This window comes from Lontra canadensis, unplaced genomic scaffold (assembly GCF_010015895.1).
Source record: "Lontra canadensis isolate GAN:19392208 unplaced genomic scaffold, GSC_riverotter_1.0 scaffold117, whole genome shotgun sequence".
Classification (NCBI taxonomy): Eukaryota; Metazoa; Chordata; class Mammalia; order Carnivora; family Mustelidae; genus Lontra; species Lontra canadensis.
Genome location: NW_022631111.1, coordinates 2,680,554 through 2,697,471, shown reverse-complemented (window position 1 = coordinate 2,697,471; position 16,918 = coordinate 2,680,554). Strand labels below are relative to the sequence as shown.

The 16,918-nt window shown below is 50.0% G+C and overlaps 1 protein-coding gene across 1 annotated transcript in view; it reads right to left on the bottom strand.

The window, feature by feature from the left end:
* RALB (RAS like proto-oncogene B) overlaps positions 1-6,748 on the bottom strand; it is a 43,140-nt gene extending 36,392 nt beyond the window's left edge. Inside the window, exon 1 of the mRNA XM_032840873.1 lies at positions 6,574-6,748. The gene's annotated coding sequence lies outside the window, so the exon portion shown is untranslated. The remainder of the gene's footprint in view (positions 1-6,573) is intronic.
* Between the last annotated feature and the right edge of the window lie 10,170 nt (positions 6,749-16,918).

Genomic DNA, 16,918 nt, shown 5'->3' with positions numbered 1-16,918 from the left:
CCTGCCAGCCCCAGTACCTGGCAAGACAAGGAGCGTTGCTGGAGAGGGAAAGAATCTTGCAGCCTGCCTCCTGAAGCTTCATATGAAACACATTTATGACCCTAAACCAGGATTGGGAATTCACTCTCCACTGCCTAGAAATTTTACTGTGATTTCCCCCCATGCCCTCCCAAGCTCACTCTGGACAGATGACCCTGCCTCATTTTTCCCAAACACAAGTCATCAGGGACAAACTCTACAAACCTCCCAGCATGTGTGTCCATGTCCTCCCGTCTCCTGCTACAGGAGCGCACTACTGCTCTTAGCAAGAACCAAGCATGCCACACCGGCTCTAGACTCAATCTGCCCTACCTCCATGCCCAGGAGCGTCATTCCTGCCATTATCCCCTTTTCCTGCATCATGAGTCAGTCTTTACCTCAGTTAGGGGATCACCACCCCCCACCCCCCTTACCACCCCCCCCACAGCATAGACACTTTCTACTTAATCTCCATCCCAAAGACACATCCCCTCCTCTGATGGCCATATGCCTTCTAGCTAGTGACACAATCTCCCCCAGCCCTGTTATCTATACCAAGGCTTCTCAAATGTGAGTTACCTGGGAAGCTCCTTAAAGTGTGTATTCTGATTCAGTAAATCTGGGGTAGAGCCCAAAGGTGGTCAGCACTGCCAACCAACTAACCAACTCATAGATGACTGGGGGGGTGGGCAAGGACCCCACTCTGCGTAACAAGGCGCTGGGTTTCCTTTACTCACAAAATCCCTTCTAGTGTGGCTCCCTCCCCCAACAAAACTTCCCTGAAACTGGGCTGGTCAGGGTCACCAATAAACCCCACATTGCAAACTCCAGTAAAAACTGTTCTCTTTTTCCTCATCCATTCACTCCCCCCTTTTCCAAAGGAACTTGTAATAACCATGAGAGAACACTGCCTGGAAAGGGGAAAGCCCATAGGAGGCCAGTTCAAACCCCTCTCTTTGGCATCTCCTTCCGGAGAGGGTCTGGCCCAGCCTTGAGAGCACTGCACTCCCCCATGGGCCTTGCAGCTTCTCTGGCAACATCGCTGGCCAGCCCTTCCTCTTCTCCCTGGCATCTAAAGGTCAGACCCCTCGGAGCTCCATCTTACACCCTTCCCACCCCTACACCCTCCTTTAGCGGCCTCAGCCACTCTGGTGGCTCTACAAGCAGTTACCAAACCTTTCAAACGCAACCCAGAGCCTTCTCCTGACCTCCAGTCTCCTTTCCCTCTTCCTGATAGCCACCCCTCCCCACACGGGTGTCCTGCGTGAATGTCCCAAACCCAAAGGGAGCACCTTTTGTTATTATATGCAGTCTCTTGTCCTCAGTTCCTGAAAAGCTTCAGAGCCTTAAAGATGAAACAAGGGGCTTGTTATTCATAACAAGGCCTTTCTACCACAAATGGGTTCCTGCTAATGAGGGGACATTTAGACCACGTAGGACAGGGGCTGGCTGCCAGAGGAACCAACCTTGAATAGGGGGTTAGAACTTCCAGTCCTACCCCCTGACCTCTGGGGAAGGGAGAAGGGCTGAAGGTTGAATCAATCCCCAATGGCAATGATTTCACCAATCAGGTCTAGGTAATGAAGCCCCCATAAAAACCCAAAAGGAGGTTCGAGAGCTTCCAGGTAGGGGAACCAGACAGAATACTTCCATGTGCCACCATGGTGGGCCACCAACTCCTTTGTTTAAGACCTGACCCTATGTATCTCTTCATCTGGCTGCTCATATCCTTTAAGATCCCTTGTAATAAAGCAGTAATCGAGTGAGTTAATGGGTTTCCCGAGTTCTGAGAGGCGCTCTAGAACATTAATCAAACCCAAGCAGGGGGTTATGAAAACCTCTGATTTATAGTGAGTCGGTCAAAAGCACAGGTAACAATCGGGGCTTGTAACTGGCATCTGAAAGTGGAATGTGGTCTTGTGGGACCAAGCTCTTAATCTGTGGACTCCGACACTGTGTCCAGGTAGATAGTGTCAGAATTAAATTGAAATGTAAACACCCAGCTCATGTCAGCAGAGGATTGTGCGGTGGGGCCGGAAAAACCACACACATACACCCCACTTTGGAACTGGGTACAGAAACCCTTTAGACGTGAAAAAAATGGCAGAAATTAATGAACGCGCACATATAATTTTAGATTTTAAAAAGGCTTAACATGCAAGTTGAGTAGAGATACCACCTTAACTAAATCCACTACTAAGAGGACCAGCCAATCCACACTCTATGACCGCCCAACACTCTATGACCGCCCACCGATCCTTTCCTGTTTTTACTGGCAGAGTGGGGTGGGAGGAAGGAGAGGGACGATAGGGAGGCAGGATGAAAGAAAAGAAAAATACTAGCTCACAAATGAGGGCAGCAAATGCGACAAAGGCCAGAAATGGGAGGAAAGGAAACACAAGCTGTGCTGAGTGTCCAGTCTGCCCCACAATGACTCGAGCAAACTTCAACTGGGCTGGGATGAACAAAAGCCATTCTCACCAGCCTTCGCTTTCTGAAGTTACATTTTAATATGATTTATGAACTCTCTCATTCTAAATATGCATCATTCCAAGGATATTTGTTAAATGAAAATACTACAATCACAGAAGTTTCAGAGATGGAAGGGAACTCAGAGGTCAATTAATCAAGCTTCAGGCTCAGGATGCCTCCTCTCTCTACCTTCAGGGAGATTTCATCTAGAAGCTAAAAGAATAAAGTCCTTGCAGCCAGGTGGATAATTAAAAAGTATTAGGTTTTCAAAAGAGAAATGAAAAAGTGCTGGCCAAATAAATATTGTCCAAAGATTTAAAATAATTGGGGGGGGGGCGCGAGCAGGGTTTAGGTTCTCCAAAATTTTTTTTTGTAGCTACTTTGCCAATGAGTTTTATTTTTAAAAATACACAGATGATTAATGACTAATTTTAAGCTGTTCATCAAGGAGCTCATTTGGCAATAATTTTTTTTACCAATTTGTTTTAGGGTTTAAAAAAAACTCAGCTGTTCCATTTGCTTTAGGGATCAGCAAGATTTAAATTTCTAATTTCCAAAGCTACTGCATATTTGGCTAATTAATTCGAGCATCTGACAAAGAAGAACTAGAAGAAAGAACATAAAGTTAAAAGTTTAATATTAAAAGTTTCTAAAATGGTAAAAACTCCAGCTGCAGTTTATTCTCCTGGAGTACATACTTTAGTATGCATGTGAAACAAAGATTTTTCTCAGTAATGTCTGTTCTAAACCTTTGAAAGGAAATCTGGTGGCCTCGGACAATGTCAAGGGTCCTCAAGCTCCCCTCATGCAGTCCCCTCCCACATTGTGCCACGTCTGGTCTATGTCCCAGTAGAAGGGCTGGTATGTCACCTCCAAGATTAGATACAAAAATATCATACTTTCCATCTTGATGGTCCGCTTTCTATCTCTCCCTCTTTCAGATCACTTGTTCTGGGGAGAAACTCAGTGACCATGTTGTGAAGGGTCCTACGGAGAGGCCCACACCGTGGGGTGCTGAAGATTCCCACCAGCAGCCATGTGAGTAAGCCAGAATCTGGAAGCAGATTGTCCAACCCCAGTCTAGCCTTCAGATGACAACAACCTCAGAAGAGACCCTAAGCCAGAATCACCCGCCAAGCTGTTCCCAGATTCCTGAACTTCTGAAACTGTAGGAGATGATACATGTCTGTTGCTTGAAGCTGTTACATGTGAGCTAATAAAGTATGCAGAAGAAAATTCATTCAAGACAGACAAACTACAGATGTGGCCAACTACACGGACCAAACTTCTATATTTCCTTCAACTCATGCCATATACTAAGTAAAATTACGTAGTTTGAGATGTTTTCATTTGGATCAGACCTCACTTGAAATTGTTTTATGTCAATTCCAATCCGGTGGGCCTCGAGTATACTATAGCGGAATTGCCCACAAAGCCCTGGCAAAAGCAATCACAATATATTTGCAATTATTGGTTAACAGCACTATTTCCCACATTTAGATTTCAGGGTTTTTTTCAAATAGCACAAACTCCCCAAAGATTCATTGACACCCATCACAGATAACACTAACACAAATTATAAGCAGTTCCTTTTTTTAAGAGTAACACAAACTTGAAATGCCTTCCCTCTTTGACTTCCCACTTCCACATTCTTTTCATCCTTCTTCCCACTCTCACCCATCCAAAAGCTCATACACCCTCTTGCCCACTGGCCCCTCTCCTTTTTGAAACCTGTAAGAATGTGTAGACAAAATGCCCATGCTTGTATTCCTAAGTAATCAAAAGAACTGAGGAGCCAAACGAGTCAGTTGGTGACCAAATCTCCAGGCCAGATATGTATCTGGTATTAGCTAGATCGGTGGGTCTAGCTAATGCCAATGGATAGCAGATGCTCAATAAAATGTTCATTTCCCTTTTCCTTACCCACCTCCCCCGTGATTAGGAAAGAGTTCCATTTTCTCTGGTACTCTGGTCTCTCTGATTCAGGCTTCTCAACAACACATATTCACTTGAAAAAAAAATCTCAAGTATCTTCCTTATCTAACAGCAGGGGCTGTGTGTTTGGAACTGATTGGAGCCAATGAAAAGTGGGACTCTTGCCTATCATCTCGAGACAAGTTACACTGGGAACATTAGAAGAGTTCACCAAGATCTCTTCCAACACTCTTTTTACACTGTCTACAAATTTAGCTCTCAGAAAACGTCTCCACCAATGTTTCTAACTTCCATAAATTCCATGAGTGGAGAGGAATTTAGTAACTGAATGCCAACAGGCATTGTGGGATTGGGCGAATGTGGCACAACGGATTACCTCAACTCTCTGGCTTACAAATTTCCAGAGGCTCGAGCCATCTCCAGCCAAGGCAAGATTACCTTTAAGAATTAAGCCGATGATTCAGAACTTTTCTACTTCTTCCACTTTCCACCAACACCTGTCTAGATCCCATCTGACATTCGAATTCTTGTCTTCCTACCTATGTGTCTTGGTCCCATGTTCACAAAGTCCTGGGAAAGTTTCTACAGCTAGGGAAATCTTGCTGAGTAAGATCTCAGATCTCCATTGTTTCCAATGGGAAATACCATGAAAAGAAAAGGAAGGAAAGACCCAGATACGGTCAGAAGAAAGCAGACGAGGGGACAGGACTAAAACCACACATAAGGAATGTGTATCCCTGGCTTTATTCCTTCCCCTACCTCCATCCCACCCCCACTACCACAAAGAACACCTTCAACATTCCTAATTTCATGTAATCCTAACAGGCAGGGACAACTATTGCCACCTTCTCACTGCTGTACTAAGACAGCTAAACAGGTGAAAACAGCTAAGACAGGTGAAAAGTCACGCTCAAGATCCCACCCTTAATAAAGTTTCAAAACCAGGATCAAACCTTAGTTCTTCACAACCCGACCTCCTTTTCTTCCCAATATTCCATGCTGCCTCCACAGTCACTCTATTTCTGAGGACTTCCATGTTCTAATTCTATTGCTCCAGATTTAAAGAACATTGCCTTCACCTGTTTTGGGCTTTGACATCCAAGAACCTCGCTGCTCAGCTGTAGAACGTGGGTCATTTACACACCTAATGAAAGATACGCTACAGTCTTCAACAATCAGCGCCCACCATCCATCCCCAAAACTTACAAAGAAATGAGGCTAGAAAGCTAGGTCAAAGCAGAAAGTTTCCTGGTCTACAAAGGTTGAAACCACCTTGCAGGGAACGTAAATGAAGAATCAGCCAAGTCTCGTCCAGGGGCAATTCCAAAGCAGTCCCCCAGCCCCAAGAACTTCTCCCCCAAAGACTCCTCTGATAAAAATATCAAAGCTCCAACCTTTCCAATATCCATCTGTAAATTAGCCCAGAAAGGACACTGCTCAAACAAGCAGTCTGGGCACACCTATCACTGCCACTAGCAGTTCTGAACCAACCACGACCCGGATAACCTTATACACCTATAAGAGGGCAAGAAAAGAGGGGTGGGAGCCTGGTCCAGCCAAACAGTTCAAGTCCGTGGTGCTTCCTATTAGAAGCTACATCGGGTGTCAGCCTCTTTCAGAAAGGAACTAAAGGGTGGGGAGTGGAGGGGGAGCAAAGAAACAACTTAAGGCTCACTTGCAAGACAGGACCAAAAACGAACAGACCAAACAACTTTTGGAACACGGCCCCGGTTCAGTCCAAGTTCTTAAGGTACTAATAAGTTTTTGCAACACGATTATAGCTCTCGCCCTGCCCACAGCGGCAGCTAAGGAACTGAGGAAGTGGACTATCCTCGAGCTGGAGGCCCGAAAGGGCAGGAAGTGGAAGCAGAGGCCATTTGTGGGAAAAGGGAAGGAGCGGCAAAAAGGGAGAGGGTGGGGCGCCGGCCCCATTTCCTCAGTCCCGGGGCCGCTCTCTGAGGCTTTCTCCAGGGGACCTGCGGGGACCGAGCGCAGCCAGCAACCCCGCGTCACCCTCCGCCGCCGTCCACAGCCTGCACGCCGAGCGCTGGGCCAGGCGGCCACGGAGTGCGGGGCGGTGCACCCCACCTCCCCAGCCCGCGCTCCACTCCGCCCGGAGCGGGCCTGTCGCGGCGCGGGCACCCTTACCTGGGACCCGTCCCGCGCCGCCTCGGCCGTCCGTTCTGGTCCCGCGGCTCTTAAACCTGCCCCGCCCTCTCCTTCACCTCCTCCCGGGGCCGGACCCCAGCAGTCCCCTGACGATTTGTCATTGAGCAGCCCTGGCTCGCTTCCCCACCCCCGAGCGCGCCCCCGGCGTCGCCTAGGCAACCCCGCCTCCCGAGAGAGCGCGCTTTCCTTCCGCTCCCGCCCTCCCTCTGGGGGCCACGCCTACTGAGAGCCTATTAGCCAGTCCGAAGTGGAGCTGGGAGGCTAGGGCGAAGGCTCTGCCAGTGAAAAGCCGCCGCGGGCGGGAGGGGCGGGCTCGGCACGCCTGCCCCGCCCACCTCCTCTTTCCCCTCCTTCCCGCTGCCGGACTTGCTGCGCGTGAGCGCTGCTGCAGTGGAGTAGAGTTGGGCCGGGGACTCTGGGCGTGGGCGGATGGACAGCGCTCCAGTCGTGGATTTGGGTCAGAGCGAGGTCAGACTAGTGGAAAGCAAAAGGGAACAGCAGACCGATATAGAAAAACCAAAATTACGATGCGGCGCGGGCGTGTCTCCGGATCCAGGCGGCTATCGGACGCCCGCCGGGGGCACCTGAGGCAGCGGGACTTCCTCCTGCCGCCACGACTGGCCTGGCTACATGACATCCCATTAGCAGTAACGGAGTTACTCGACCAGTGCCTAGCAATAGGTACTGATCCAGATCATATACGCGGGAGAGAATCCTAACCCAAGGTTCCTTGGGCAGGAAGTGCAGTAGGCAAGCTCACGGGCAGGTTTTTCTCCCACAACCTGCCCCCGTCATTGTCCTCCAAATCCAGGGAACTTGTCATTTTCTATCCAAATAGGGTTTCACCTTGGGTTGATTTTCCTAACTCCCCGCCCCTCCCTAGAGCTGAATCATCTCCAACCCCCTTCAGCAGAATTTGTGGCCCCACTGACCCTTACACAAACCACATGGCCTGTCACACTGTATCACAATTGTCTAAAGGCCCGCCTCTATAATCTCTAGGGATGGAAACTCTCTTGTTCAAGTTGACATCCACAGCAGCTAGCTAATTCTCTCCTTGTTAAAAATTACACGTTAGGATGCATGTGTGTTTTATGAGAGGCTTTGTGCCTTGATTAAATTGCTATGTAAAAGCAACTAACAGACCTAGGCCCTCCACCAAGAGCTGTACCAAAAAGCACAGACCTTTACCTTAGTTTTCAACAGCAGGCTTAACAAAAAAGAACGTGTGACTGGAAAAGTATCCTAGTATTAGACCACCTTAAGTTTTCTGTTTTATCTTTCTCATACATATTAAAGACTTATTGTATATGGCAGAAACACTGCTAGGTACTGTAAGGGAGAAAGGGAAGAGGTGTCTTAAAACGGAAGTTCTCCAGTATTTATTAGAGCCTAGAAGAAGAATCAGACGCAAACCTCTTCTTACGGAGTAATGATTTAAGTGCACAGGTTTGGAATCAGGAAGCCGAGGGTCAAAGAAGGACTCTGCCATAGAACTAGCAGTTGCTTTAGGAAGTTACTTAACCTCTGTGGGCCTCAGTATCCCCAGCTGCCAACAGGAGCAGTACGTCTACTAGGAACTGGGGAGTGCTACGATCTTGGAGAGTGGCCAAAAATGTTAGCTTAAAGAGCGATTGCCACCAGAGGCCACGAAGTATACTCAACCCAGGGAAAGCATTTCCTCCCAAGGCCCATGATATCGGGAAGTGTGGGACACCACCATCATGCAGCCAAAGCTGTGTGCTGCATGGTGGAAAGGAGCTGCTGTCGTGATACCATTTTATCCAGTGGAAGTTTAAATAAGAGAGCTGCCTACAGCATCCTGCCCGAGTGAAATGAGTTGTTCAGAGTCATGGACAAATCAGGATTTTCCCATCCCTACACCGACAGCAATCACGGGAGATTTTCTCACCTTTCCTGGGATGTAGAACTGCCATTCCTTTGGATTAGTAACGGGGTGTGATGCAGGATGAACGGTCTCTCAACCCCCAACCACCTGTCTACCTGCCTCAGCCTCAGTACTCTGGGATTCTGGACTCTACCAGTAGGAGCATCTGTTCAGCTCCTGGGGATGCCAGGCGCTAGCTGAGTGTGGTAGGTTCAGAGGACAATGGCAGGAATCTTTTGGAGAGGCTGTCTCCCAGCACAGGAACACATCCTACCAGAGAAAGAGCATTGGCAGACCCCTGCTGTGGCTGCCTCTAGGATGCTCCTGTCAGTCCTCAGGATGCTCTTGTCTGCTGGGCTCTCAGCTCTTGAGAGAACTCTGCCTCCCAGCAGAGCCAACGGCCTGAGAAATAGGAATACAAGATCCCCAGCAGGTCCGGCAAGGTTCCTCTAACCCTCGGCAGCTGTGGAAAGAACATTCTAGACACTCCCTCCTTCAAAAGTATTTGCTGAGTATTGTGTGAGTCTTTAGTGCTGTTTAACTAATATTTCCACTTCTGTCTCCTGGGCACTGGATAGGATGGAACTTTCTAGCTCCCTGTGTGGGATGAGGCTGTGTGATTGGCTCCAACCAATGACTTGTGAGTGGAAGGGACACATAAATCATTTGGGGGGGAGGGGCGCAGAGAACTTATTTGCCAATGTGAGACCCTCCATAGCCCTTGTCTCTATGGTATGGCCACTGGGAATGTTTGGGTGGTAGCTGGGACCCCCCAGCGTGCACAGCGCTCCCCCTGCCAACCCATGGTGGACACTTAGCATGACTGAGAAACAAACCTCTGTGGTTTGAAGGCACTAAGACTTGCAAGTTGTCTGTTACTGCCGCATAGCCTCGCCTGCTCTGACTGACCTCAGGTGTGCTAAGCTGGGGACACAGTGCTGAACAGCTCAGAGAAGAGAATAATAAACCAGTAGATGACAAACCAGTAGACAAATAAGAATGGTGTCCTTACAAATTGCTTGGGACTGGGTAGTGAAAAAAGGTCTCTGTTAGAGGTGACGGTTAAGCTATGCCCTGAGGGGGAAAGGGGAATCCATCTTGAAAAAGGCTGAGGGAGAAGGGAAGGGGAGGGGAGTATCTCAGGCAGAGGAAGAAGCATGTGCAAATTCCTACGGCAGAAGGAGGCTTGGTCCTCTTAAGAAGAGCCGGGAGACCCTGGTGGAATGCAGTAAGCAGGGGGAATGAGGCCACACAAGGACAAAGAGGAAGGTGGGAGCCAGCCCAGGTGGGGGATCCTAGGTGATGATAAGGAGATTGGAATTTACTCCAGGTGTGACGGGGAGTGACTGAGGAGGTTCAAGCCAGGAGGGTGACATGTTTGATCCAGGTTTTAAAACAACCGCTCTGGCTATTGTGTGACAAATGGGCTTCAAGGGGCAGATGTGGGAATGGAGGTCAGGAGGCTGCTGCAGGAGTCCAAGCCAAAGTGGGGTCTACAGAAGCAGAGGCTAGAAGGGTAATCTGCCTTCCAATACCAGGAGATGTGGGGAGACTGCAGGAGGTGAGCAAGAGAGCTGATGACTAAAACCAGGGTTTTCTCCTGCCAGACTCTCAAAGGAAGCAGGGGCAAGTTGAAAGCCAGACACCCCACCCCCACCCCACCCCATGCTTTGTCCCCAGGAAGATAGGGCTCAAAAGACAGGAACAGGGGAGGGTGTGGAGCAAACAGCTGACCAGTTTCCTGGGACATGGGCTCACATCAGAGACATGTTCCTGGGAGGCTGCAGTGTTACCTAAACTGATGGTACCGCAAGACAGAGTCTGACAAGCTCCCACATCCCCGTGGGCATTTGATGCTTGGGGTCCACCTGGACTGGAAAAGAAAGGGTGCTACGCATCTATAGATGGAAAAACAAAACCATTCTTGCCTACTCAGTGTTAATGAGTCTACTGTAAATAGCAAAACTAGGGGCGTCCGGGTGGCTCAGTCAGTTAAGTGTCCCACTCTTGATTTCAGCTCAGGTCATGATCTCAGGGTCATGGGATTGAGCCCCATGTCAGGCTTGGCACTCAACGGGGAGCCTGCTTGAGATTCTCTCTCTCCCTCTGCCCCTACCCCCAGTCATGTCCCTGCTTTCTCTCTCTCTCTCTCTCAAATAAATAAATAAATCTTTTTAAAAAATAGTAACACTAGATAGAGTTCACCTTCAGCACTTGGGTCATCTTTTTTTTTTTTAAAGATTTTATTTATTCATTTGTCAGAGAGAGAAAGAGAGCACAAGCAGGGGGAGCAGCAGGCAGAGGGAAAAACAGGCCCCCCACTGACCAAGGTGCCCAATGTGGGACTCGACCCCAGGACCCCAGGACCACGACCTGAGCCAACTGACTCAGCCAACTGACTGAGCCACCCAGGCGTCCCTTGGGTCATCTTTCTATTCCATTTCTTCACCCCTCTGTGCCCATGTGTTCTCTCCCCACTCCCTGTGATCTCATCCTATTCTCAGGAGTGGGTCTCATACCCTCATTCACACTCAGGACTAAATGATTAATGACAGTTCAGTAGGTGCCTACTTCTTCCTAGACTTTTGGATCATCCACTTGGTCGAAACCTAAGGCCAGGGGAAGTCTTCAGGGGAGGACTGGAGATCTTTAATTCACAACCACTAGAACGGCATGATTTACCACTCCTCAGGTAAAGGGTCAGACCCCCAAGTCCTCACCCAAGGCGCCAGGTAAGGGTAACACAGATTGGAATCCTCTCCAAAGCCTGGGTACCCTCCCCAAGCCTTCCTTTCTTGTAGCTGTTCGCTGGCAGCTACCAAGAAAAGTCCCTGGTGTTTACTTATTCCCAAACAGGCTCAAACTCTTGACTTTGCTGCTCACTCTAGGTATTCTCACTATAAAAGACTTACTAGGGGGTTTAAAAACCACTTTTTGCTACATGTCTGTGATCCTCTTTTCCTCATGATCATCCGTCTCTGTGGTCACTGTAGCCCCAGCCAGCTCCAGGAGCTAACCAGATGTTCCTGCGAATGGCTCTTCTGGAAAGGCAGAGGCCCAATAATTAGCTAGAGGATGAGCTTTCGTCTTCTAAAAGAAATTCATCTACTTGGGAAACACCTTTATAAAAATGACTCATTTCTATTCTAAATTATTGAATTAGCTAGATTTATCTTTCTGCCACCATCACTCACAAAAAACGATCTCCCAGAAATGAAGTCAAATCTGTCTTGTCATTAAATACTAAGTCTTCCTCATTATTGCTAATCCCCACTACTTGTCAGTGCATGTTCTCCCCTCCCTTCCATCTTCGTGGAGATGCACTGTGATCAACCAATCAACAGCCACAGATCTGGTACTGACCTCCTGGGACCGAGATCAAAGCCCGCACAGGGGTAGGGGTGTGCGCAAAGCCCCCTTGCACAATCTGGGCAGGTGACAATCCCGGTCTTGGCACTCAGGGCCATAAATTGTAGGAAGCAATTTACCTTCCAGATATCTGTGCAGACCAGACCTGGAAGCTGGATGGGAAGGGCCAGGCGGCCAGAGGTCGGAATTCTGCTCTCTGCCCCTCTGGTCCCACTCCTGCCTGTCCTCGCCTCCCACAGGGAGGAGGAGAGGCCCAGAGCTCGGAAGGGACATGTTTGGGGCAGGGGAGGCTGTGGAGAGCCTCTCAGCTGAGACCAAGGTCCACCCTCCCCCTGAGCAGCTCAGGCTGGCATGGTGCCAGGTCCTGTGCCCAGCCCTTTATAACGTCATCACGACATCCTTTATGGCTGCATAGTCTGAGAGGGAGCTGTGAGTTCCTATCTACAGATAGGGCAGTGAGGTTGATAGGCAGATGGGGCCTCAAACCAGGTGAGCCTGACAACAACAGTCATACTCTTTACACAGTCTCTTCTACTACCCACAGATATTTGCAAGCTGTGTGACCTTAGACAAGATACCTCCCCTCTCTGACCTCAGTCTTCTCTGATGGTCAGTTTCAAGTCTGCACTGAGCACCTGCAATGGGCAGGAGCCGGGCCAGGCACCAGAGATCTGGGACCTCTAGGATATGTGCCCTAAGGCCTCCTGGGTGAGCACCTGGATAAGGTAGAGGCCACACCTTGGCAGAACCAGCTTAGCTCCTGACTGTTGAGGTTCCACGGGTCTCCTGGCTTCCTCCGTGTTCCTATCCCCTTTTCCTCACAGTCTGAAGTCACCTCCAGGTAATTCCCCAGAGGAGTGGCTGGAATGTAAAGGGCAAGGCTAAAAACCACCTGATGCTTAAACATAGGAGATCAGGACCTACGCTTAACCAAGAATTATAGCTGATGGCTATTGTCAGAAACTCACATTTTAAAATTCTTTTAATGCCTCCTAGCAGCTGAGGTGTTATACAGCAAAATGCCTGCTACAGTGACCCATAGCAAGCCTCAACACATATTTGTTATGGATGGATGGGTGGGTGGGTGAGTGGATGGATGGATGGATGGATGGATGGATGGATGGATGGATGGATAGATGGATAGATGCTTAAATGGATTGATGGGTGAGTTGATGGATGGATGAGCAGATGGATGGATGGATGGATGGATGGATGGATGGATGAGGGAACAGCTGAAGAAAGATTAATTGGGAGGCTCAAAGGCAAGAGCATGCTTTTCATGACCTGGGGGTGCCCTGGTAAGGCAGGCATGGAATGGTAGACATAGGAGAGGGAACTTCGGAGCTGGAGGGCTGTCTGAGGATCTGGGCAATATAGGTAGGTGATGGGAAAGGCACACACAGAGAACAGCATGCCCAATCTGGAACACAGACCCCAACATGTTGACAGGGCCAGTCTCCCACAGCCGGCTTTGCCTGGCACACAGAGCAGTGTCGGAAGCAGCGCAGGTGTTACTCACACCTGCCAGTTAGGGCCCCTGCTGTCCGCCTGGTCACTCACACTGGGTAGAGGCCCAACTGAGGCTGCCTCACACATCTCAGCAGAGCTGTGACAGGCTGTGTCTGTACTCAAAGACCAACATCTGTGGTAGGCTTGGCTCCGCCTGAGGCCAGGAAGCCCCTGACCAGGGACACCCAGCATGTCCATCCAGCTGCCACAAGTCCCACGTGTAGGCCTTGTCACATCAGGTATAGATGCAATAAGGGGGATAGACAGACTTACACTACAAATCATTCATTGTTGACCTGAAATGCAAATTTAACTGGGTATCTTGTATTTTTATTTAGAAAATCTGACAACCCTCCCCAAGCCCAGGGATCTCTGAGTGGGCAAATCTCAGTTCTCCCCACCCATCAGCATTGTCAAAGCCCAGCTGCAGTGCTTGCTGAGAGGGGAGGAAGGAGAGAAGGACTCCCCCGACAGGGCACATAATAACATCTCCCCAGTGAGGACAGCTGGGGGACTCAAATGAAAGGATGTGTGGCAGTGCTAAGCCTCAGGGAGGAGGATGGGGAGAGGGCTGCCCCTCCGGGACCACCTCCTTTCCCATCATTTCCTCCACCCTTCCTCCTAAGGAAGCCCCATCCCCAACCTGCGCTCTCGTTCGTCCCCCCAGTGTATAAAGACTCACTTCCTCTTAGGTGTGGGGGTGACGATGGCAGATCAGCCAGGACCTCCAGTTTTATCCAATCTTGCCCCATCCTTTACAAAGCCTCCTCAGTGACTCGGGCCTCTCTGATCTCTCCGTGCATTTCCATAACTAATCACACCACTCCTTCTGTTCTGCTGTCTGATGAGTGTGATGGGCCCCAACCAAAATCCTCAACCCCCAGCCCCTAGTGCTACAGTATGACACAGCTATTGCCTCGAACAGAAAGATGCTTTAAATCCTGGCCTGCTACCCCCCTGCTGGGGGCCTTCAGGCAAGACTTGTCACGCCTCTAAGCCTCAGTTTCCTTGTCTTCAAGGAAAGAGCTGTCCCACAGAGGTTGGTGGGGGATTCAAGAATACGACGCACAGCTCTTGGTGCCAGTCTGGCCTGTAGGAGCCCCTGGGGTTCCTGTATCTCACTTTGCTTTGAGTTGGCTTATTATCATCACCTTTAATTGCGGTAAAATACGCAGAATTTCAAGTTCGCCATCCCGACCGTGTTTAAGCATACAGTTCAGTGGCATGAAGCTCGCTCACATTGTGCACAACCACCAGCCATCCCCAGAGCTCTTTTCATCCCATAAAACCGAAACCTGCTCTCATTAAACACTGCCCCCCCTTCGCCTCCCCCAGCCGCTGGCAACCGCCATTCCCCTTTCGGCTTCCATAACTTTGACCACTCTAAGTGCAACCACACAGTATTTTCGTTGTTGTGGCAACTGGCTCATTTCACGTAGCATGATGTCCTCAAGGTTCAACCATGTTGTGGCAGGTGTCAGAATTTCCTTCCTTTTTTTAAGGATGAATAATACGCCATTGTGTGCCTACGCCACGTTTTGCTTCTCCATTCATCCGTTGGTGGACACTTGGACTGCTTCCAACTTCTGGCTCTGGGAATAACGCTGCTGTGAACACAGTGTTGTGAATGTCTCTTGGAGCCCCTGCTTCCCATGCCGGTGGGCACCTACCAGAAGTGGGGCTGCTGGATCTTAACGGTAGTCCTACCTTTAATTTTTTGAGGAGTTGCCATACCGTTTTACCTTCCCATCCATTGGGCACAGAGTTTCCATTTCTCCACATCCTCCCCAACACTTTCTTTCTGTTCTCTGATAGTAACTCCCACCACCCATGGGGGTGAAGTGGCCAGTTCCTCTATCTGGGGACCTGGTTCTCAGCAGGCACTTCACAGATGTTCGTCCTGTGAACTGGATTCTGTCCTAAGCTTTCTCTGTAAAAAGCTTTCTCTGCCTCCCTGGGAGGCAAACAGGGACTGTTTCTCGGCCTGTGGGGGACCTCAGGCCCTAGCTAGAGCCACCACCTCAGTCTGCTTTCTGGGGCAGGCTCTGGGAGGGGTGAGGGAGGGCAAGCGCCTGGTGGAGGGTCCTCACCTCGGGGTAAACACAGCATTGTGGCTCTGTGTGCTGGTGCAGCCCAGAGACGATGTGCCTGGTCAGCTCTAACACAGCCAAGGACAAACACAGCCCCATGACTGAAGCAGTCTGTGTCCTCTGGCTGCTGATTTCTTTCCAGCTTTTGGTACTGACTTTGCTCCTCTTCCCAGATCCCAGCAGAGAGACCTTTTCTCCTCCACTGGAGCCCCCGGTTCTCATTGCCCTACCCAAAGGCAAGATGGGTGGTACCCTGAAACCCCACCAGGAGGACCCCATCTCCATGGGGGAAGACGACCTCTCACAGACTCAGCAGCACACGTGGGAGAAAGCACCCCCCGAGGAGGCTGAGATGTGAAAACAGTAAACTCCAATGAGAACTGGTAAGCTCAGATCTCTGGAATGATCTAGAACAAAAGACTGAGGATGGCAGACCTGTGGATAGCCTGCTGTCCCTCTCTTCGAGGCGGAGGCTTTAACGTGGCTTTGGAGCCAGAGACCTGGCTGGGTTCAAATCACAGCTCCGTCAACACATGCTGTGTGACCTCACACAGGCTCCTAACCTCTCTGAGTACTGCTAGGCACATGAGGACATAACACACGAATCCCAGGGTTGCCCTGTGGCTTTTCAGAGCAATCTGGGTCCTCCTAACTGCCCCCAGGGGGATCACAGCCACCGGACTGCCACTAATGAATGCAGACTCTCTGCTCTGTCCACCCCCAACTGCTACGATCCCATACCCATTGAGACCATCCGTCAGAGCAACACATGAAATTCAAGGACAACAGCCTTCCTTTTTCTGACATGATCTGGCTTGTTCTTAAGGGAAAAAACAGCCCCTCTGTGGCTCCAGCTCCACACCACCCTTTGTGTTTGGGCTTCTAGGGAAACGGAGGTCTGCTGGGGGTTTCCTTCCAGGAGGCCCTCCCTCCAGAAATTCCCCAACGGCCGCCAAGCCCACTGATAAGAAAAGTGAGCAATTTCCAGACAGAGGCCAGCACATTTCAGAGATGTGGAACGGAGGCAACGCCTCTCCAGCACCCCCACCCCACCCCATCCCACCCAACTCCCCATGTACACAGTCACAGGTCACCTGGCCACACTCGGCACAGCACGAGACCTCCTGGAATGCACCAAAGACATGACAGGTCAACCCTGAGGAGGGCTGAGATGATCATTTCCTCCATGGTTTGTCGCTCCTGCCCCTGTCCCCAAATCCTGGACATTCAGGCTATGGTGGAGGTGCGGGGTGTACTGGACCCCCACAACACACCCGGGACTTGGAAGGACAGAGATTCAGGCATTCGATAAGCATCCATTTAGCTATTATTTAGGGACCACAAACCAGGTGCCGGGCACTGTCCTGGGTATTAGGGCACACAAGTTAGCCAAACAGACCTTCTGGGCCCAAGGATGGGAGCCTCCCCGCCCCGCCCCCATGTCACTGGTGTTCAAAACTTCTGCACA